General features: G+C 41.0%; 1 long non-coding RNA gene across 1 annotated transcript; it reads left to right on the top strand.

Annotated features, from left to right (window-relative positions):
- The first annotated feature begins 262 nt into the window (after positions 1 to 262).
- On the top strand, positions 263 to 21,666 carry LOC134739899 (uncharacterized). The gene is made up of 3 exons (XR_010127001.1): positions 263 to 387; positions 18,265 to 18,528; positions 20,782 to 21,666. It is a non-coding gene; the product is annotated as an uncharacterized LOC134739899 (long non-coding RNA).
- Positions 21,667 to 23,420: the final 1,754 nt, after the last annotated feature.

Here is a 23,420-nt window from a genome sequence, read left to right as displayed (position 1 = left end):
TCTTTTGGAGAAGTGCGACGTCCAAAGAGAGAGAATTCTTTACAGAGCTGCAGTCCTAGAGTGGAAGCCATTTCTGCCGGTTGCGGGCAGATCGCTTCTACCACCTGGAGAGTTGCTCTCAATCCTATTGACTTTCTGTGACCTTCCTTTGTCATGCAAACCAAGGCAGTCAAACTGACTGAGCTGGGTCCTCCCCAGTCCCCAGCAGATGGTCATTACTCACAGCCAGTGAATGGCAGGATTATGGCAAGGCTTTGGCTCCCCCTACAACTCAGTAAACTGGTTCAACGTCCCAAGATTAGACAGACATTTGCAGTGGCTGATATCCTTCCATTCACTCTGGAGTGATTTCCTCATTTCAATGCTTTAAATATTTCCAAATCACAGGTAAGAACTGGTCTAAAATGTTACTTAGGAATTGATTCAAATTCTTAAATCATTTATAGGTAACAGAAACAAGTAGTAATGCAAACATAGACAAAAATAAAACAAACTTTTTCATTTTTTTTTTGTTGCTGTTGTTTTCTTTATTTTCCTTTAATCCTCTCCTGTCCAGGAGACAAACTTGTTAATAAAAAGATCTTTATCTGGCAAGCTTTTTTCTTTTAAATGAAAAACCATTTTTAACTTAAAGGTAACAAGTTTTCTAATTTCAAAGTATCTTCAAGATAGAAAAACTGGAAAACAGAATGTACAAGAAAATAATTTACATTTGAGAATCACATCACCCAGAGATGAGAAAAATAACTGTTGGTTGAATTGTGTTCCTTTCCAATTGCATCTGTGTACTTTTATTTTATGTGAGAACGTATTAAATATACATTTTTGATTTTTATCTTATTTCACTGAATATTAGTGATCATTAGCATTTTTATGTCACTAGCAGCTCTATCAAAGTGTTTTTGAGAGATGCCTTATATTTGATTATGTGGTAAGCCATTAAAAAAGAAAAACCACGTTATAGGCCGAGCGCGGTGGCTCACACTTGTAATCCCAGCACTTTGGGAGGCCGAGGTGGGCTGATCACTTGAGGTCAAGAATTCAAGACCAGCCTGGCCAACATGGTGAAACCTCTTCTCTACTAAATAGTAAAAAAATTAGCTGGGCATGGTGGTGCACACTTGTAATCCCAGCTACTCGGGAGCCTGAGGCAGAATCGCTTGAACTCGGGAGGGGGAGGTTGCAGTGAGCCGAGATCACGCCACTGCACTCCAGACTAGGCAACAAGAGCAAAACTCCATCTGAAAAAAAAAAAAAAAATTACAGGCCGGGCACGGTGGCTCACGCATGTAATCGCAGCACTCTGGGAGGCCGAGACGGGTAGATCACAAGGTCAGGAGTTCGAGACCAGCCTGGCCAACATAGTGAAACCCCGTCTCCACTAAAAACACAAAAAATTAGCCGGGTGTGGTGGCGCATGCCTATAATCCCAGCTACTCAGGAGGCTGAGACAGGAGAATCGCTTGAACCCAGGAGGCGGAGGTTGCAGTGAGCCCAGATCATGCCATTGCACTCCAGCCTGGGTGACAGTGCAAGACTCTGTCTCAAAATAAATAAATAAATAAATTTAAAAATCACCTTATAAAGGAAACTTCTGGATCCCTTTAAGGGATTTGCAGCTTGATGATGTTGCATCTTTATTACATCTAATTTCAAGAATTATGACTTTATAGCTGGGCTTTAGTGACACACACCTGTAGTTCCAGCTACTCGGGAGGCTGAGGCAGCAACTTGGGAGCCTGGAAGGAGGAGGTTGCAGTGAGCCAAGATTGTACCACTGCACTCCAGCCTGGGCAATAGAGTGAGACTCTGTCTCAAAAAAAAAAAAAAAAAATTATGACTTTAGTTATCATTTTTCTTTTTACATTTAAATTAAAATTGTTTTTGTAGAGATGGGATCTCACTACATTGAATTCCTGACCCCAAGTGATCCTCCCACTGTGGCTTCCCAAAATGCTGAGATTAGAGGCAGGAGCCACTGTGCCTGGCCAGTTTTCATTCTTCTTTTATTTTTTTTTTTCTCAAATAAAGAAGAGTACAGAGATATAAAATATAAAACAAATATCTTTACATCAAAAATAGAAAAATCTTTGTATTCATCAGTGAAAATTAACCAATGACACTGTTTTGTCGCTTTTCTCCAAAAGTTTTAATAATAAAAATGGGATATTACATATAAAGTTGTATCCTACTTTATTCTCTCCCACATCACTCCATTATAAATCTGATGTGGATTCAACCCATCTTTTTATATATGTATATACTTTAAATTACATAGATGCTATCATTCTATGGATATGATTCTACAATTTTCATCCATTGCACAGCACTGCCTTTTTCCAGACCTATGGATACATACAGATTGATTCTTTCATTGAAACTATCAACCACATAGTATCCTACTTTGTAAATATGCCAACATTTATTTATCAATCTCTCAACTGATAATGAGTTGTTTGAAAATATTTTGTCTTGTTACAAACAATTCAGCATATTTATTATATGTTTCCTTGTATTCTTGTATACAAATGCCACAAAAGTGAAATTTTTGGGTCACAGGGTATGCTAATTTGAACAGTTGTAAGATAAACTTAGGCAGATAAAAGCTTTTTAAAAATAAATTTATTTTGTAAAGACCGAGTCTCACCATGTTGCCCAGGCTGGTCTCAAACTCCTGGGCTCAAGCAGTCCTCTCGCCTTGACCTCCCAGAGTGCTGGGATTATAAGTGTGAGTCCCTGTGCCTGGCCTATTTTTTATTATTTTATATATACATATATATTTTATATAAAAATATACATATACATGTATTATCTTTTTATACATGTGTATATAAAATATATATGTATATTGTATACATTTTAATAAGGATGGGGTATCACTTTGTTTTCTGGACTGGTCTTGAATGCCTGGGTTCAAGAGATCCTCCCGCTTTGGCCTTCTGAAGTGCTGGGATTGCATTTGTGGTGTGAGCCACCATGACTGGCCTCTTTTTATATTCTGAATACTAATCATTTTTGGTTTGTCTTTAAACAACAATTATGGCATGGATTTTGTTTGAAAATGTTCATTTTGATATACCAAAATTTATGTATTTTATCTTTATAATTTCTGCTTTTAAAAAATTAGTTTTATTGTTAAATTCTTCATTACTCCAATGGTACAAAAATATTATCCTATATTTTTCTTTGAAGTTTTAAATAATTATTTTTGCAATGAAGTCTGTAATCCTCCTGGTATTTTCTCCTCCCCATCATGTGAAATAGAAATAGATTTCTTGTTGTTACGGTTCTCTATGGTAATCCAGTTGACTCAGCACCATTTATTGACTTGTCCATTATTTTTCTAGTGGTTTGTGTTGACATCTCTCTAGCACATTAAAGTCTCATATGTGGTTGGGTGTGTTTATTGGTTCCTATATTGTACTGTCTTCATTTATATGGTTCCATAATAACTTTGGATATTATCTTTTTTTATTATTTAGTAATGAAATTTTATTTCTATATAAATTTTTCAAACCATTGATGAGTTTAAAGATGTCTTTTATTCCTACTTGGCTGAGAACATTTATTGTAAGTGAATATTGAGTTTTACTGAGTGCTTTTATCTCAATCTATTGAGAAGATTACATTGATTTTCTCTTTCTAAAATCTGTTAATGAAACTGCCTTTGCAAAGATGATGACAGTGAGAGAAGTCTAGTGTGGCTGACTCCATCTTCCTTCTGGCCACACAGGCTGGCTGTCATTGCTCATTCCTTGATATGGACGAAGGTAAACATGGGAGGAATTTAATTTATGTTTTAACTTTTTTTTTCTTTTTTTTCTTTTTGGAGACAGGGTCTTGTCCTGTCACCCAGGCTGGAGTGCAGTGGTGCAATCTCAGCTCACTGAAACCTCTGTCTCCTGGGTTCAAGCGATTCTATTGTCTCACTTTACTGAATAGTAGGGACTACAGGCGCATGCCACCACGCCTGGCTAATTTTTTGTATCTTTAGTAGAGACAGGGTTTCACCACATTGCCCAGGCTGGTCTTGAACTCCTGACCTCAAGTGATCTGCCTGCCTCGGCCTCCCAAAGTGCTGGAATTACAGGCATGAGCCACCATGCCCTGCCCATGGTTTAACTTGAAAGCAAGGATGGTAATAGTCCCTCCCTAAAACTAAGCCCCTCTTTGCTCAAGAATGGAAACCTGACTTTGTAAGACTAATGAAAGGCCACAAGATTAGGATTATGGGAGAGGTCTGAACTCTGCTAAAATTTAAGAGTAGCTTCTATAACTGCTTGGGAGTCATGTGGCCAGAGGTCACAAGATTTGTGGCTTTCTCAATTGCTCCTGTAATAACATCACTATTGTGAAACTTAAGATTGATCTTTTGAGATTTTTTTTAGACTTGCATTCTAGCAACTGACATACCACACCCAGACTCCTGATTCCTGACTCAGCTCGTTCTGTGGCCCCACCCAGAGGCTAATTTAGCACGGGAGGATAGTTTTCACACTCTTATGATTTCATCTCCAACCAATCAGCAGCAACCATTCCCTAGACCCCCTGCCTACCGATTGCCCACAAAATCCCTGGCCTCCAGGATTTCAGAGATTTAAGTAATATCTCTGTCTCCCACATGGCCAGTCTCAAGTCAATTAAGCTCTTTCTTTAATGTAATGCCACAGTCTCAGTGAATTGATTTTGATTGCTCAGCAAGCAGGGAGAACCTATTGGGCAACTACATTAACATGGTAATTATGTTGAAAGTTTTATGTTGACTATCCTTGCATCCATGAGAGAAGCTTTACTTGACTATGATATATTCTGTATGCACTCACACACACATTTGTACTACACATACAGTCAATTCTCATTATTCACAGTAGTTATGCTGCTTTGAATACTGAATCAGCAAATACTGAACTATTGCTCCCAGAGGAAATACACAGTTAGGTTCCTGAAAGCCTCTGGTCACAACATTTTAGTCAACCAATTAATATATAACCTTGTTTTATTTGTGCTGTCTAAAGACACTTTATTTTGACTGGGCATGGTGGCTCAAGCCTGTAATCCCAGCACTTTGGGAGGCCAAGGTGGGCAGACCATTTGAGGTCAGGAATTTGAGACCAGCCTTGCCAACATGGTAAAATCCTGTCTCTACTGAAAATACAAAAATTAGCAGGGCATGTTGGTGCACACCTGTAGTCCCAGCTACTCGCGAGGCAGAGGCACGAGATTCGCTTGAACCTGAGAGGCAGAGGTTGCAGTGAGCTGAGATCATGCCACTGCACTCCAGCCTGGGCAACAGAGTGAGACTCCATCTCAAAAAATAAATAAATAAATAAATAAAGCCACTTTATTTTATATAGTTGATTCATTAGCATGCAGCTCATGGCCAGTACCACTATATACACCTGCCTGTACAAAGCTGACCTAATGCACATATTTTCTCTATAGGTCACATCACAGCCTTTTTGTGCTTAGGAGCAGTACACAGTACTTCAGTCCTACACTTGGGGACCATTTCAAACAGTAAATTACCAACAATAAGCACAAAATTGTAAAAAATATGGCACTAAATAGGCTGCAAAAAGGACACCTTTTACTGAATAGGTGCTGAAACAAGAAAGGAGAGTGTCACCATTTTTGACTTCAGCTAGGAATGTGTGAGTTGGGTAACTCAAAGTTTTCGCAACTCTGTGCCTGTCTGTAAATAACTGTGAAAGTGCTGTGAGTATTGATTTTGGGGTTACAAAAACATTTAGCAAGTAGGCAAACTCACAGATACAGAATCTGCTGATAATGAGGATAGACTGTACTATACAATTTGATTTGTTATTTCTAAAATGTAGCATTTTGGATGTATGTTCATAAGTAAGGTTATATTGTTTTTGTTCTATTTGACATCAAGGTAAATTGAATTTGGTGGCTTTTCCTCTGTTTATTCTCTGAAATATTTTATAAGAAATAGGGATTATGCATTTCCTGGAGGCGTGATAAAACCTATATTTTAACATCTTGAATAAGTGTCCTTTGGAGCAAGAAAGGGAATTACTATCTTTTAAATTTCTTTAGCGTTTATTAGTTCAGTGAGCTTTTGAAAAAAATCAAATTTGGTAAGGTGTACTTTTTAAAAAGATATGTGGTAGCTAAGCTATGAGGATGCAAAGGCATAAGAATGATACAATGGACTTTGGGGACTTGGGGGGAAGAGTGAGAGTGGGGTGAGGAATAAAATACTGCAAATATGGTGCAGTGTATACTGCTCAGGTGATGGGTGCACCAAAACCTCACAAATCACCACTAAAAAATTTACTCATGTAACCAAATACTATCTGTGCCCCAATAATTGATGGAAAAAATATTGTCCATTTTATCTAAGGTTTAAAATTTACTTGATAAATTTTTTTTAAAGAACTGTGTTCCCATATTATGTTTATTACTGCAACCTCCTCCTCCTCCCAGGTTCAAGTGAGTCTCCTGCCTCAGTCTCTCAAATAGCTGGGATTACATGTGCCCACCACCATGACTGACTAATTTTGTTTGTTTGTTTGTTTGTTTGTTTTTGTTTTTGAGATGGTGTCTCCCTCTGTCACCAGGCTGGAGTGCAGTGGTATGATCTCGGCTCACTGCAACCTCTACCTGCTGGGTTCAATCGATTCTCCTGCCTCAGCCTCCTGAGTAGCTGGGATTACAGGTGCCTGCCACCATGCCCGGCTAATTTTTGTATTTTTAGTAGACACGGGGGTTTCTCCATGTTGGTCAGGCTGGTCTTGAACTCTTGACCTCAGGTGATCCACCTGCCTCAGCCTCCCAAAGTGCTGGGATTACAGGCGTGAGCCACCGCGCCTGGCCAAAAGTAATTACTTTTAATGGCAAAAACCACAATAGCTTTTGCACCAACCTAATATAACCCAAGGAATTAAGTAAAAATCTGTGAGTTCCTGCTGATATAAACAAACAAACAAAGAAATAAATAAATGGGGGAAAAGGGAAAGGTCTTTCTCACCTAAAAATGTCAACGAATACATGTAGAATACATGACTCAATTAAAAAATCAACATTTGCCAACCACCACAGAATAACTGTTTTAGGGAATAATCATTAATGGATATTATATCCAATGAGTGAAAATTCGGTGACAAATAGGATATTTACAGTCTCAAAGTATCTCTTTATAAGACACTTATTAATTTCAAGGGAAAGACAGTAGTTCTATAGTGGAGAAACTTGGCAATCACCCACTTAACCAAGTGATCCAGGTAAATTCATCAGAAATAGCATAAATCACTCACACCTGTAATCCCAGCACTTTGGGAGGCTGAGGCAGGCGGATCATGCGGTCAGGAGATCAAGACCATCCTGGCTAACATGGTGAAACCCCATCTTTACTAAAAATACAAAAAATTAGCTGGGCGTGGTGGCGGGCGCCTGTAGTCCCAGCTACTCAGGAGCTTGAGGCAGGAGAATGGCGTGAACCCGGGAGGCGGAGCTTGCAGTGAGCTGAGATCGCGCCACTGCACTCCAGCCTGGGCAACAGAGTGAGACTCCATCTCAAAAAAAAAAAAAAAAAAAGAAATAGCATAAATCAATATTTATTCATCTATGTCATGGTACATCTCCAATTTCCACTCAGATGGTGGTAACCATCACACAATATTTTCCAGTGAGCCATGCCCATAAATCGATAGATCCCTGGTTTGTTTACCATAAGCAATCATAAATAACCAGGTTTCTCCTATTAAAAGCATTCCATAGATAAAGACTCCCCTGTTAGCAAATACCATTAGCTACGAGGCATGTCATTAGCACTTTCACCAGGAGATTAGGCCTGGTCTGCCTATTTTTGCGGTAATCCACTCTTCTTCCATTAATAGAAGAGACTGCAGACTTAACTGCTTAACCGTTTCCTTCTCATAGACATCACAAATATATTTGCATATTCTCTACTCATAACTTTTCCCCTGGTGTCTTTCATTGAATAGAAATCCTTGATCTGGCTATAATTCCATTCATCAATAGTTTGCTTTATAGGTTATACTTCTGAATTGTGTTTATGAAATTATTTCTCATCTCAGGTCAATTATATTCTTATTTACATTCTTCTATCAACTTTATTGGGTAATGTGTTCTTTTTTTGAGACAGATTCTCACTCTATTGCCCAGGTTGGAGTGCAGTGGCATGATCTGGGCTCACTGCAACTTCTGCCTTATGGGTTCAAGCTACTCTCATGCCTCAGCCTCCCAGGTAGCTGGGATTACAGGTGCCCACCACCTTGCCTGGCTAATTTTTGTATTTTCAGGAGAAACAGGGTTTCGCCACGTTGGCCAGGCTGGTTTTGAACTCCTGACCTCAAGTGATCCTCCCACCTTGGCCTCCCAATCACACCTGGGATTGCAGGTGTGAGCCACTGCTTCTGCCAAACTTTATTGGGTAATGTTTTCTAAATAATCATTTTGGAGACAGCAGCGTTGTGTACACGGCCCTGGTCCAGCTCTCTGTGCACAGGGCATGGGCTGCACTCTTCTTTCTGAGTAGGTTTCGGCACTTTAGCCTCCAGCTTTTCAGGTTCACATTCAGTGCCAGGAACTCTGAGCCATTTTGGTTTCAACCTTCAATTGCTGCTTAGACTTGAAGTTCAGTCTGTTTTTGCCATCTTAGCTTTTTTATTTTTGCTTGGCCATATGTTTCCCCTCCAAAAAACTTATGTATCTATTTATTTGAGACAGGGTCTCACTGTCATCCAGGCTGGAGTGCAGTGGCATCATCTTAGCTCACTGCAGCTCGACCTGCCAGGCTCAAGCAATCCTCCCACCTCAGCCTCCTGAATAGCTGGGACCACAGGCACGTGCCACCATGCCTGGCTAATTTTTGTATTTTTTGTAGAGACAGGGTTTTTCCATATTGTTGCCCAGGCTGTTCTCCAACTCCTGGGCTCAAGTGATCCGCCTGCCTTGACCTCCCAAAGTGCTGGGATTACAGGCACGAGTCACCTTGTACAGACGCCAATTTTTTTTTTTTTTTTGAGACAGAATTTTGCTCTTGTTGCCCAGGCTAGAGTACAATGGCACAAGCTTGGCTCACTGCAACCTCTGCCTCCTGGGTTCAAGTGATTCTCCTGCCTCAGGCTGGAGTGCAATGGTGTGATCTTGACTCACTGCAACCTCCGCCTACTGGGTTCAAGCGATTCTTCTGCCTCAGCCTCCCAAGTAGCTGGGATTACAGGCATATGCCACCACGCCCAGCTAATTTTGTATTTTTAGTAGAGATGGGTTTTCTCCATGTTAGTCAGGCTGGTCTCGAACTCCTAACCTCAGGTGATCTGTCCTCCTAGGCCTCCCAAACTGAGCTACTGCACCCGGCCCAAAATTTTTTAGCTTGTAATCCCAGCTACTCAGGAGGCTGAGGTGAGAGAATTGCTTGAGCCCAGGAGTTTTGAGACCAGCTTCAGCAACATAGTGAGATCCTGTCTCCCAAAATAAAAGGGATTATAAAAAAACTATATATATAGATAAATATATATTTATATATATTTATATATAGTTTTGTTTATATATATAGTTTTTTATAATCCCTTTTTATTTTTTATTTTATATATATATATATATATATATATTTTTTTTTTTTTTTTTTTTTAAGAGAAGGGGTCTCTCTCTGTCCCCCAGGCTGGAATACAGTGGCATGATCCTAGCTCACTGCTGCCTCAAACTCCTGGGCTTCAATCCTCCCGCCTCAGCCTTCCTCCCAAGTAGCTAAGACTACAGGTATGTGCCACTACACCCAGCTAATTAAAAAATATATTTTTTTATGCTGGGTACAGTGGCTCATGCCTGATATCCCAACACTTTGGGAGGCTGACAGAAGGATCACTTGAGCTCAGGAATTCAAGACCAGCCTGGGCAACATAGTGAGACTCCATCTCTACTGAAAAAATAAAAATTATCTGGGTGTGGTGGCATGCACATGTAGTCCTAGCTACTTGGGAAGCTGAGGTGAGAGGATCACTTGAGCCCAGGAATTTGAGGCTGCAGCTATGATTGTGCTACTGCACTCCAGCCTGGGTGACAGAGTGAGACCCTGTTAAAAACAGGATACATTTTTTTTTTTAGAGATAGAATCTTACTATGTTACCCAATCTGGTCTCAAACAAACATCACCAGATATTGCAGTCAAAACATAGGTGGGCAACACACAGTTTATTCAGTTTCCCTAAGGGAAAAAAGACCTTCCCAGCCCCTTCAGCAGCAATATATTTTTTCAGTACACACCCAGATTCTCCTACACAAGCACACCAACAAATACGTGTGATTACACTGTGTCCAGCTCAGAATTAATTTTTAGTAAAGTTTATGCAACATTTGTACATGTGTTGGGAGCTGAAAAGGCCAAAGGAATCGTGACCAACTCAGCATTCCACTGGAGGCTACATGATCAAACAGCAAACTGTTTATCATGAATGCAGGATGTGGGCAAACTCACACCGCGCCTGCCACCAAAAGTTTTGCTGAGTGCCATCACTCCCTGGCACCGGGCTCCTTGAAGTTATCTACTGGGAAATCTAGCTCCTATTGTTCAAAGGATGCAGTCTCGCAAGCCTGCTGTGAACCAAACGGCCAACTGACAATTACCCAACAACCACCCCCTCCTTCTCACTATCTCTTTTGCCTAATAAATATGGAGGGCTGTGCAAAGCTCAGGGCCCTTGTCCACTAGAAGCAAGGTGCCCCCTGACCCCTTCTTCCAAATATACTCTCTGGTCTTTGTCTTTTATTCCCGTGTTTGCCCCCTTTTGTTCAGTCCACCAGGGATCATAGCAGGTTACATACATGTGCAGTCTTTTTTTTTTTTTGAGACGGAGTCTCACTCTGTCACCCTAGCTGGAATCCGGTGGCATGATCTCAGCTCACCACAACCTCCGCCTCCCAGGTTCAAGCGATTCTCATGCCTCAGCCTCCCAAGTAGCTGGGATTACAGGTATGAGCCACTGAGCCCAGCCCATGTGCAGTCTTGATGACAGGCAGGAGAAACTTTTCACAGAAACCTTACCTTTCATGTTGATTAAGTAATTATAATTTATTTCCCTTGTAACATTATAAAGAAAAACCAGGTACATCTGAAAGTAACAAATTTTAGGGGGGGAATTAGCAGAAATATCTACAGAATAATTTTTTTAAGTTTTTGCCTAATGTGATATATGATGTGAAGTTTCCTCAATGTATCCTTCTAAATTGTCAGTAAAATATTCTCTTTTCATTATTGTCTGAACTTGGACAAAGGCTGCTTATAGAATCCACTCAGGTTACAATTTGGTGTTCCAATTCCACTTTTTCCCTTAGTAGCTGTGTGACCTTGGACTAGCTATACAACTTGTCAGGGTCTTAGTTTACGCATCTTGTTAATCAGGATAACATGCACCTTGCGACTGTGGTGTTAAACGAGGAAGGTCATGTTCATGCCTTTCTTTTCTCTTCCTCCTGTGGAAAAGCAAAGAGTAAGATGGGAAGATGATAGTGAAGGGCTAAATCATTACTAACTAGCTCTGCAATATGGTGTAAGTTCCTCAGGCTCGATCTACCTCAGTGTTACCATATATGAAATAGTCTCTGAGGTTTCTTCCAAATTAACAATCCCATGTTTCAAGGGTTTGGGACTGAGTTTAAGATAAAAACTTGATAAGGCTCCTGTGCAGTTCAGTTTTTCTTTGCAAATATTTATTTATACAGGTTGAGCATTCCTACTCTAAAAGTCCAAAATCCAAAATGCTCCCAAATCTGAAACTTTTTTTTCTTTCTTTCTTTTTTTTTCTTTTTTTTTGAGACAGGATCTTGCTCTGTTGCCTAGGCTGGAGTGCAGTGGCACCACCATAGCTCACTGCAACCTTAAACTCCTGAACTCAAGTGGCCCTCCTGCTTGAGCCTCCCAGTAGCTGGGACCACAGGTGTGCACCAGTACACCAGGCAGATTTTTATTTTTTCTTTTTCTGAGACAGAGTTTTGCTCCGTCGCCCAGGCTAGAAAGCAGTGGCATGATCCCGGCTCACTGAAACCTCCACCTCCTGGGTTCAAGCGATTCTCCTTCTTCAGCCTCCTGAGTAGCTGGGATTACAGGCGTGCGCCATCACACCTGGCTAATTTTTGTATTTTCAATAGAGACGGGGTTTCACCATATTGGCCAGGCTGGTCTGGAACTCCTGACCTCAAGTGATCTGCTCACCTTGGCCTCCCAAAGTACTGGAATTACAGGTATTAGGCACCACACCTGGCCTCACTAAGCTAATTAAAAACATTTTTTTTGTAAAGACAGCGTCTCACCATTTTACCCAGGCTGGTTTCAAACTCCTGGACTCAAGCAATTCTCTTGCTTTGGCTTCCGAAAGTGCTGGGATTATAGGCATGAGCCACCACACCCAGCCTCTGAAACTTTTTGAGCACTGACATGACACCGCAAGTGGAAAATCCCACACCTGGTTTTATATGGTGGGTTGCAGTCCAAACATAGGTACACAACATACAGTTTATTCAGCATACCTCATGGAAAAAAAGACCCTCTCAGTCCTCTTCAGCTTCAATATATCTTTTCCATGCATGCCCAGATTCCGCCACGCAGGCACACTGACAAACTAATAAAATGGCACACGTACAGGCTGAATGCACCAATGGCAGGTTCCCCATGATACCCCACCTGGGGCCAATATCTATGTGCATTACTCACTGTGTTTTTGTGCTTATTCTCGGCTGTGTTGTGTAAAGATACTCTTGAAAATGTCAAAAAGGCCTGCAGATACCACTATTGGTTAACAGTGATAAGAAAAAGAGTAAGCATGTATGTCTATAGCACAGAAAGTCAAGCTGTTGGAGAAACTGGACAGTGGTGTCAGTGTGAAACATCTTACAGAAGAGTGTGGTGTTGGAATGAACACCATATAAGACCTGAAGAGCTGGGTCCAGTGGTTCACCCGTGTAATCCCAGCACTTTGGGAAGCTGAAGCAGGCGGATCACTTGAGGCCAGGAGTTTGAGACCAGCCTGGCCAACATAGTGAAACTCTGACTCTACTAAAAATTACAAAAATTAGCCAGATGTGGTGGCACATGTGGCTACTGGATCCCAGCTACTGGATCCCAGCTACTGGAGAGGCTGAGGCATGAGGTTCGCTTGAACCTGAGAGACAGAGGTTGCAGTGAGCTGAGATCATGTCACTGCACTCCAGCCTGGGTGACAGAGTGAGATCCTGTTTCAACAAAAGAAACAGAGGAAAAAATAATTAAAAAAAAAAAAAAAAAAAGACCTGAAGAAACATAAGGGTAAAATGTTGAAGTTGTATGCTGAAAGGGATGAACAGAATTTAATGATACTAAGAAAAACACTGCATGAAGCTAAAAGTGAAGATCTCCATTATGTTTTAAAATAATGGATCTGTCAGTGTCACAGTGAACACATGCCACTTAATGGTAAGCTGATCATGAAACAAGCAAAGATCTTTCATGATGAACTGGAAACTGAAGGGAACTGAGATTATTCAACAGGCTGGATGCAGAAATTTAAGAAAAAGCACAGCATTAAATTTTTAAAGATTTGTGGCAATAAAGTATCTGCTGATTATGAATCAGCAGAGAAATCATTGATGAGTTTGCCAAGGTTGTCAGTGATGAAAATCTGACACCAGCACAAATCCATAATGCTGATGAACCATCACTGTTTTGGCATTATTGCCCCAGAAAGACATTGACTATAACTGATGAAACAGCCCTACAGGAATTAAAAAGGCAAAGGACAGAATAACTGCTGAGATGTGCTAATGCAGCAGGCACACTTATACGTAAGCTTGCTGCGAAGGCAAAAGCTTACGTCCTCACTGTTTTAAAGGACTGATTTTCTTACCAGTCCATTATTATGCCAACAAAAAGTCATGGATCACCCAGGACATCTTTTCTGGTTGATTTCACAAACATTTTGTACCAGTGGCTTGTGCTCACTGCAGGGAAGCTGGGCTGGACGGCAACTGCAAGATGTGTTATTCCTTGACCAATGTTCTATTCATCCTCCAGCTGAATTTCTTTCTTTCTTTCTTTCTTTTTTTTTTTTGAGATGGAGTTTTGTCCTGTCGCCAGGCTGGAGTGTAATGGCGTGACCTCAGTTCACCACAACCTCTGACTCCCGGGTTCAAGTGACTCTCCTGCCTCAGCCTCCTGAGTAGCTGGGATTACAGGCATGCGCCACCACGCCTGTCTAATTTTGTATTTTTAATAGAGAGGGGGTTTCTCCATGTTGGTCAGGCTGGTCTTGAACTCCTGACCTCAGGTGATCCACCCGCCTCAGCCTTCCAAAGTGCTGGGATTATAGGCATGAGCCACGGCACCTGGCTGAGCTGAAATTCTTACAAAAAACAATGTCTATGCCATATACTTTCTTCAAAAATGTGACTTTATTAATTCAGTCATGTGACCAGGACATCCTTGGATTAATGAATAGTAAATATAAAAACTCTTTCTTTAACAGCATGCTAGCAGTAGTGAACAGAAGCATAAATGTGAAAGGTTTTCTTTCTTTTTTTTTTTTTTTAGATGAGGTCTTACTCTGTTACTCAGGCTGGAGTGCAGTGGCACGATCTTGGCTCACTGCAACCTCTGCCTCCCAGGCTCAAGTGATCATCTCACTTCAGCCTCCCAAGTAGCTGGGACCACAGGCATTGTCACCATGCCTGGCTAATTTTTTTGTATTTTTGGTAGAGATGGGGTTTTACCATGTTGCCCAGACTGGTCTAGAACTCCTGGACTCAGGCAATTTGCCTGCTTTGGCCTCCCAAAATGCTAGGTTTACAAGTGTGAGCCACCATGCCCAGCCCTGAAAGGTTTTCTTTTTCTTTCTTTCTTTTTTTTTTTTTTTGGAGACAGAGTCTCGCTCTGTCGCCCAGGCTGGAATGCAGTAGCGTGATCTCGGCTCACTGCAACCTCCGCATCCCAGGCTCAAGTGATTCTCCTGCCTCAGCCTCCCGAGTAGCTGGGACTTCAGGTGCCCACCACCAGGCCCGACTAATTTTATATTTTAGTAGAGATGGGGTTTCACCATGTTGGCCAGCCAGTCTGGAACTCCTCACCTCAAGTGATCCGCCTGCCTCGGCCTTCCAAAGTTCTGGGATTACAGGTGTGAGCCACTGCGCCTGGCCAGCCCAGAAAGGTTTTCAAAAGGAGTTTAGCATGAAGTATGCTGTTGTGTCAGTGCTTGGAACACAGTGACTAACGACACAACTGTGCATACCTGGTACAACCTCCAACCTGAGACTGTTCAATGATGATAACTAAGAAGGTGGTGACTTTGAAGAATTCCATATGTCAAGTGAGAAAAAAAAAATGATCCCTGACCTCCTTACATATGCAAACAGTATACCTTCAGATTCTGCCAGTATCCTGAAAGAAGTGGATATCAAAGAAGTTTTTAACATCTATAATGAGACTATAATTGTCATTCATTGACTGATAGTGAAATAGCTGAAATTGTTCTGAATCAAGGAGGTTGTGATAATGGCGATGCTGAAGTATTAACACTGCGGAAAAAGGGCCTATAGACAACATGGTGAAAATGTGTGATGGGTTTATTGCTGGAATCGAGCAGCGTGTATTCATATAAAATCAATGAGAGACTTCTGAGACAAAAACTGTGGTTACTGAGGCAGAGGACTCCAGAGGAAATGTTTTTAAAAGCCACCCAGGCCGGGCGCGGTGACTCACGCCTGTAATCCCAGCATTTGGGGAGGCCTAGGTGGGTGGATCACGGAGTCAGGAGATCGAGACCATCCTGGCCAACATGGTGAAATCCCGTCTCTACTAAAAACACAAAATCAGCCAGGTGTGGTGGCGAGCGCCTATAGTCCCAGCTACTCAGGCTGCTGAGGTAGTAGAATCGCTTGAACCCGGGCGGCGGAGGTTGCAATGAGCCAAGATTGTGCCACTGCACTCCAGCCTGGGTGACAAAGCAAGACTCTGTCTCAAAATAAATAAATAAGTAAATAAAATAAAAAATAAAAAAAGCCACCAAGCAGAATGCCTCCTCATCTCTAGATGACCCACTTCCTGGTCCCTCAACTGCTTCGGATGTGTTTTCTCACCTAAAAATTAAAATACAGTGGAACGTAACCCCTTAACCAAAAGCACAATATCGTAGGTAGAGACAATGCCTGCTGTTGGCTGTTGTTGCAGTTTAGCGGCTGATACAGGTTTTCTGGGGATGCTACTATGCTGCTTAGTTACCCTGAACATGATTTTTGCACTGTATTAATCATATGTCTTTTTTTTTAATGTTAAGTACTTATGTGTGAATAAGTGGAAGAAAATGACAGCTTATTGGTATATAAATCAGCGTCAGTAATGATGATGCAGAACAACCACAGATTGTCCACGTGGGTGGCTGAGATAGTGACACCTTTGCTTTCTGATGGTTCAGTGTGCACCATCTTTGTTTTATGCATAAAGCTATTTAAAACATTATATAAAATTTCCTTCAGGCTATGTGCATAAGATATAGGCAACATAAATACATTTTGTGTTTAGACTTGCATCCCAGCTCTAAGATATCTCATTATGTACAAGCAAATATTCCAAAATCTGAAAAAGTCTTAAATTTGAAACACTTTTGGTCCTAAGCATTTCAGATAAGGGATATTTAACCTGTATTCATAAATTTACTAAGTGAAGAAGATAATTTGATTTATAAGTTAAACATCTCACATGATAGTAGAGTATATTGCTTAAGTTCTCTGCTTTATTCCTATACGTGGGTGTGTTGTAATCAACTGCAAGAGATGTGTCAAATAATTTATTTTTAAAATTATGAATTGAAGTGTTAAGTCCAGTGGAAGAAAAAAGGAGAGCAGGGAGGAGGTACGGAAATACTGAAGATGCTGGTTGGGTGCAGTGGCTCGCACCTGTAATCCCAGCACTTGGGAGGCCGAGGTGGGCAGATTGCTTGAGCCCAGGAATTTGAGACCAGCCTGGGAAACATAGCAAGACCCCATCTCTACAAAAGATTAAAAAAAATTAGCCAGGTATGGTGGTGCGTGCCTGTGGTCCCAGCTACTCGGGAGGCTGAGGCAGGAGTATTGCTTCAGCCCAAGAGGTTGAGGCTGCAGTGAGCTATGCTGGTGCCTTTGCACTACAGCCTGGGTGAGAGTGAGATCCTGTCTCATAAAAAGAAAAAAAGAAAGAAGAAGAAATACTGGAGATATGTTGGGGAAGGCACTGACTAAAATCTGCATTTACTTTGTTTGAAAGAGTATTTAAACACTTATTTCTAACGAACAACATTGAGACTAATTTAAATTTTCTGGTGTGACTTTGCTTAATTCCATGATCTTGTGAAAGTTCTAGTTACCAGTAGAAACCAATTTTTCCTTATAGTTCAAAATGACAAAGAATCAAGAGAAACAGAACTAATAAGGGCTCCCTGTGCTTATATTTTTACTGTTTACGAGTCATCCATCTTCAATGAAATTTTTTTTCTTACAGGTAATCTAAATTGTTCTATGATAATTGGAAAATAACAGGATATTCTTAGATAACTGTGAGCAGGAGGCTCAAAACTAGTTCCTGTTGGAAACAGTTGCAGAGCGTTCAAGAAATACGCACATGTATACACACAAAGGGGCCTCTCCCTCAACAACGAAGGAGCAGCTAAACCGCATAGCTGCAGAAGGTCATCGATCACATTTATTACATTGCAGACAGCAGCAATTTTAAGTGAGGCTGGGCTTCCCGAATGAATTCCAATAATTCAAGTTATGATTCCTAAACTGTGTGTCAGACAAATTCAATATTACTTTTAGGGAAAAAAAAGTTGAAATTATTAGTTCCATTATACAAGTAAGAGAACTTGGGTTTTATTACTTTAATCATTAATAAAGACATTACAATCCACTTGGTGATTTTTTTTCAAATAAAAGAATGAGAGAAATTGTGCATATCCTACTTACTGCATTATAGTTGCGTAAATGGTCATGCGTTTTTTGTTTTGTGTTTTGTTTTCTTACATCAGAAATAGATTTATATTGGTATCTATTTTGGATTTTGGAGACTAGTTTTTTGGTTTTTGTTTTTTTCCAAAATGGAAATCTTTTTTGTTGTTTTTGCTGATTATAAATGTAATTTGTGGTCATGAAAAAGAAAAGAATACCAAAGAATATAAAGTATTTATACAAGAATAAAATGAAATTGCCCCCAGATAATACCTTTTGGGGATATGTGGTTAAAACAAAACAAAACAAAAAGTAATTGATGTTATTTTCCAGAGCTTTTTCCATCCATCCGTCCATCCATCCATCCATCCATCGATCCATGCCATCTTTCCATATTGAAGACCAGAGAGTTTGGGAAAGGCAGAAAGGAATGAATTCTTCTCAGAGAGAGGAGGACTCACACACAGTCCGTCATCGGAGCACTGTTCAGGCTGGCCTGGGAGCCGAGGATGGAAGCCCTGTTATGTGGTGTCTGCAGAGCTGTGTGCTGGGAGTTTGGATCTCCACACTCTCGTTTCAGCCAGGTTTCTAACTCATGTAAGACAATGGGCAAGTCATGCAACCTCATCTATGAAATGTGTGTCCTTTGCATGCTAGTACACATTGAATTTTTGTTTGTTTGTTTTGAGACAGGGTCTCGCTCTGTCACCCAGGCTGGAGTGCAGTGGTGCGATCTCAGCTCACTGCAACCTCCGCCTCCCGGGCTCAAACAGTGCTCCCACCTCAGCCTCCTGAGTAGCTGAGACTACAGGTGCACGCCACCATGCCTGGCTAAGAAAGGGATTATTAATTTCTTTTCTTTCCTTTTTTTTTTTTTGTTTGAGACAGATTCTTGCTCTGCCTCCCAGGCTGGAGTGCAGCAGCATGATCTTGGCTCATTGCAACCTCCGCCTCCTGGGTTCAAGCGATTCTCCCTGCCTCACCCTCCTGAGTAGCTGGCATTATAGGCGTGCACCACCAGGCCCGGCTAAATTTTTTTGTATTTTTAGTAGAGCTGGGGTTTCACCATGTTGGTCAGGCTGGTCTCAAACTCCTGACCTCAAGTAATCCACCCGCCTTGGCCTCCCAGGATGCTGGGATTACAGGAGTGAGCCACCACGCCCAGCCGGGATCATTAATTTTTGATGTTATTTTTATTTACAAGAGCATCCAATTGGTGCAGTACTACAGACCTATGCCCTGAAATACTCTAACCAACATTTGACATGGTGTCTTTTTTCTTTTTTCTTTTTTTCAGTCCCATAATGGCTACTTAGCTCACTTCCTTTAGGCTAAGCTTAAAATACTTAATGTTATTGAGGAATAGAGGCAAAACAGATGTCTGTGTTAACTCTGAGAAAATGCTTCAAAAATTGATCATGTCTTGTCATTGATAAAATGATAGTAGCACTGGCATCAGTAACACAGACAAGGGTTTGGGAGTGGTTGTCTACGCACGCTGAATTTCAAATATGTGGTTCTCAGGAATACAGGGGTTTTTGTATGGAGCTGAATGAACCTTCCATAGTCTGAAAGCCCATCTTTGGGAAACAAATATCCGGTTGCCATGGAGACACTCAAGGTGGATGAAGGATGGATTAATCAAAATACAGTAAATCCTTTTTACGAGCTCCCTAAGAAATCTAGTGTGAAGAGAACCCTCTGCTCTGTCTTCTCTTTTTCTCCCCTCCATCACACAGGAAATCCACCATGGATGTACAATGACGCACATTTATTGTACTGAGTTCTGTGTATGTGCTAGTGAATGACACTCTCTCTTGCCTGAAAGATATAGTCAGTCATATCAGCACAAGGGTCCCCAAACATTATTTTTACAACTGTTCTTGAAATTTAAGAAAAAATCATATATTCTTTGCAACGAAAAGAAAAAAGGATAGTTAGAAACAACTGCTGAATAAAAATTGTGATTATTTATTAACCGAGCTACATTCTCTGGGGAATAAAGGATATGAAATCATTTGCACTGAGATAGTAGCTGCATTCAGCCTGAGTCTCAATGCACAACTAATCTGATCATTTTAATTTAGTCAAAAAACTAAATTTAGTTCAATTTAGTCAAAAAACAAGTCATCTCAGTCACAGTATCAGTTAAATAAATAAATGAATGCATCTAAATAAATTATTCAGTTGAATAAATTAAGTGAATAAATAAATTAAATGGCTATTCCTCTCCTTCCTAACAAACTGATGGGTCAAATTAATCAAAATAGTTAATCCAATTTTGGAAGACATTTTCAGAAGCCTCCAGTAAATCATTCTTGGGCAGCCAATTCAATTTTAACTCCTGGTCTTGAATAGCCATGGACTCAGGCTGCCTGGATGAGCTAGCATACAGAATCAAGCGGATGTGAGTAGGTTTTGGACGCCCTCCAAGGACAGATAAAGGTTCACAGTGAGGATGTTGGTTACTGCAGGCAAGGGGCCTACAGGAAGTCCAGGAGGACCAAACAGAGGCCACAGGCAGGAGGTTTTCAGGGCCTACACTCAATGTTCTCACAGACTGAGGGAAACACAGAGGATGAGAATTCCACAGGAGTTCAGCATAGAGTGGAACAGTGGTTCTCAACTGGGGCTGATTTTGTTATGATTGGGGAAAGGTGTGTGTGTGTGGTTGCTACTTGCATCAAGTTAATGGATTCTAAGTAGCACAAGACGCTGCTAAACATCCTACAATGCACAGGCAGCCTCCTGCAAAACAGAAAAATGTCAATAGCGCTGAAAATGAGAAATCCTGGAGGAGGAGAATAATAGTTAATTATTTCTTTTCTTTTCTTTTTTTTTTTTTTTAAGACAGAGTCTCACTCTGTTGCCCAGGCTGGAGTTCAGTGGCACCGTGTCAGCTCACTGCAACCTCTGTCTCCTGAGTTCAAGCAATTCTCCTGCCTCAGCCTCCCGAGTAGCTGCGATTACAGGCGCCCACCACCACGCTCGGCTAATTTTTGTATTTTTTAGTAGAGACGGGGTTTCACCATGTTGGCCATGCTGGTCTCGATCTCCTGACCTCGTGATCCACCCACCTCAGCCTCCCAAAGTGCTGGGATCACAGGTGTGAGCCACCATGCCTGGCCCCAGTTAATTATTTCTAAGTAGCATTTTAGATTGAGCACCAATTCATAGATTTACTAACAGAACAGAGGGTTATAACCTCTGATCTCAGCTGTAAGAAATCAGCTCCTGGTTTGGAATTTGAAGCCCTGGGTCTCGACCTGAGCCTTGCTTTTTATTATGACTGGCAAGATGGCAGCCTCTTTGAGCTCAGCTACTTAATTTGTTACATGGTGATAGTAATAGCTGCATACCTTATAGTAAATGCTATAACAGATATGAAAACATGGAACAGTATCAGTGGTCCTAAAATAATGATTGGAAATTAACAAGCCTGTTTATCTTTTCCATATGTTTTGTTTTGTTTTGTTTTTTCTTGAGGCAAAATGGCTTACTTCTGACCAGTGGTGACATTAAGAAGAACAAAAAGAATTGATTTGGAATTGATCACTCATTTTGGATCTTCATTTGTAAAATGCCCATTTATTGCTTTGGGTTGGGGGTACAAGGTGTGAGGATGCAAGCTTGAAGAAGGTATATTTCTTTGCACTAGGAAAAAAAATAGAATAGGTAGAGAAAGAATTGGGGAGGGCCAAGGGCGAAGCAAAGTAGCTAAGACAACATGCATGATAAGCGAAGGATCTAAGTTTTGCTATGAGAGATACAGTGTAACTCTCTCTTCAATCTCACTGTAAAGTCTTTAGTAAAATCTTCTTCACTCCACTATGCCTTATGAGTTCGAACTGGTTTTATTTCATTTTGTTTTTTACACAATCAAATACTGAGTCCTGCTTTGCTGTGAATATGCGGGGCTAAAACTAGCCCATGTTAAGGAACATTATTGAAAACTTGGACATAAGGTGAAAGGTGATTAATGTCATTCTAAGAACATTTCTAGCAAGCCCACCCAAGGATCACCTGACTCAGGAAATTTAAGCTTGTTGGCATAATTCATTAGAACCCAGAGACTTTGTAATTCTGTAAAGTTGATCTGGTACAACAACTTTCTTTTTTGTTTAGTAGGAAAGATAAAGCAGAAGGTTATGTTTTTTTAAATAATTTTTTTCATTGGGCAGAGTCTGGCTCTGTTACCCAGGTGGGAGTGCAGTAGCGTGACCTCCCGGGCTCAAGCCATCGTCCTGCCTTATTTTTTTATTTTTTTCTAGAGACAAGGTCTCACTATGTTGTCCAGGCTGGTTTCAAACTCCTGATCTCAAGCAAGAAGGTTATGATCTTATTATTCCTGTATGATTATTATTTTTTAAAATTTTAGAGACAGGGTCTGTGTTACTCAGGCTGGAGTGCAGTGGTGGTATCATATCTCACTGCAGCCTCAAACTCCGGGGCTCAAGCAATCCTCCCACCTTAGGTGCGTACCACTATGCCGAGCTAATTCTTTGAATTTTTGTAGAGATGAGGTCACTATGCTGCCCAGGCTGCTCTTGAACTCCTGGCCTCAAGTGATCCTGAAGCCGTCTAGGGTCTCTGGAGCAGTCTTGTTGTCTGGGGTGTTATCTGAGCTCTTTGTCTCACGACCAAGAGAATTAAGGAGTGTGGACACCAAAAGTGAGGTTGGAGCAAAAGTTTAATAAGTGAAAGAAGAAAGCTTTCCTCTGCGGAGATGGGGCCTGAGAGTGTTACTGTTTCACAGTTGAATACAAAGGCTTTTATAAACAAGCCAGTGGGGTGGGGTGTTTCATTTGCATACAGTGCAAAAAACCAGTTCCTTATTTGCATAAGGTGCAAATTTCTGACAGCTCCACCCCGTCCCTCTAGTGAGCATGTGAGTTCTTAACCTGAGTTACTCCATATTGTATCATTTCCCTTACTGCACATGTGTCAGGAGATGGAATTTTCCACTGTGGACATGCCTGATTCAGTGTAAATTTAATCTATACAGCTGCAGGCCTGTCTTAGGCAAGCCCCTGATGCCAGTCCCCTTATCTGAATATGCCCGAAAAGGAAAGGAATGGGCTCACTGAAGCCCACTGTGTATACCTGGAGCTCATTGGTTGCTCAAAAGATAAAGGTGTTGAGCCTTGCTTCCTTATCTGCGCTTGCAGCTTGATTTCTTCCAGGCTGGTCCTTTGTTGGAAGGGCTTCTCCTGGGTGTCTGTCTGAACTATCTGCCTAACCAGTTCCTTCCTCTCTCTTCTCTCAATCCTCCCACCTCAGCCTCCCAAAGTGCTGGGATTATAGGAGTGAATGGCACCTGGCCCCCTTAGGGTTTTAATCATCATATAACTTTATCTAATTTAACAACTTTTTTTCAGCATTACTGCCCCCTCTCCACTTATCATAAAAATCTAGTTTCTTAAATTCTCTTTTGAACTGGGCTTTTCATCCTTCTGGGTTCCTTATTAATGAGTTTAATAAATATTTGA

This window comes from Pongo pygmaeus, chromosome 6, assembly GCF_028885625.2.
Source record: "Pongo pygmaeus isolate AG05252 chromosome 6, NHGRI_mPonPyg2-v2.0_pri, whole genome shotgun sequence".
NCBI lineage: Eukaryota > Metazoa > Chordata > Mammalia > Primates > Hominidae > Pongo > Pongo pygmaeus.
The sequence above is the reverse complement of the archived record's forward strand: the minus strand, read 5'-3'. Positions and strand labels throughout refer to the sequence as shown.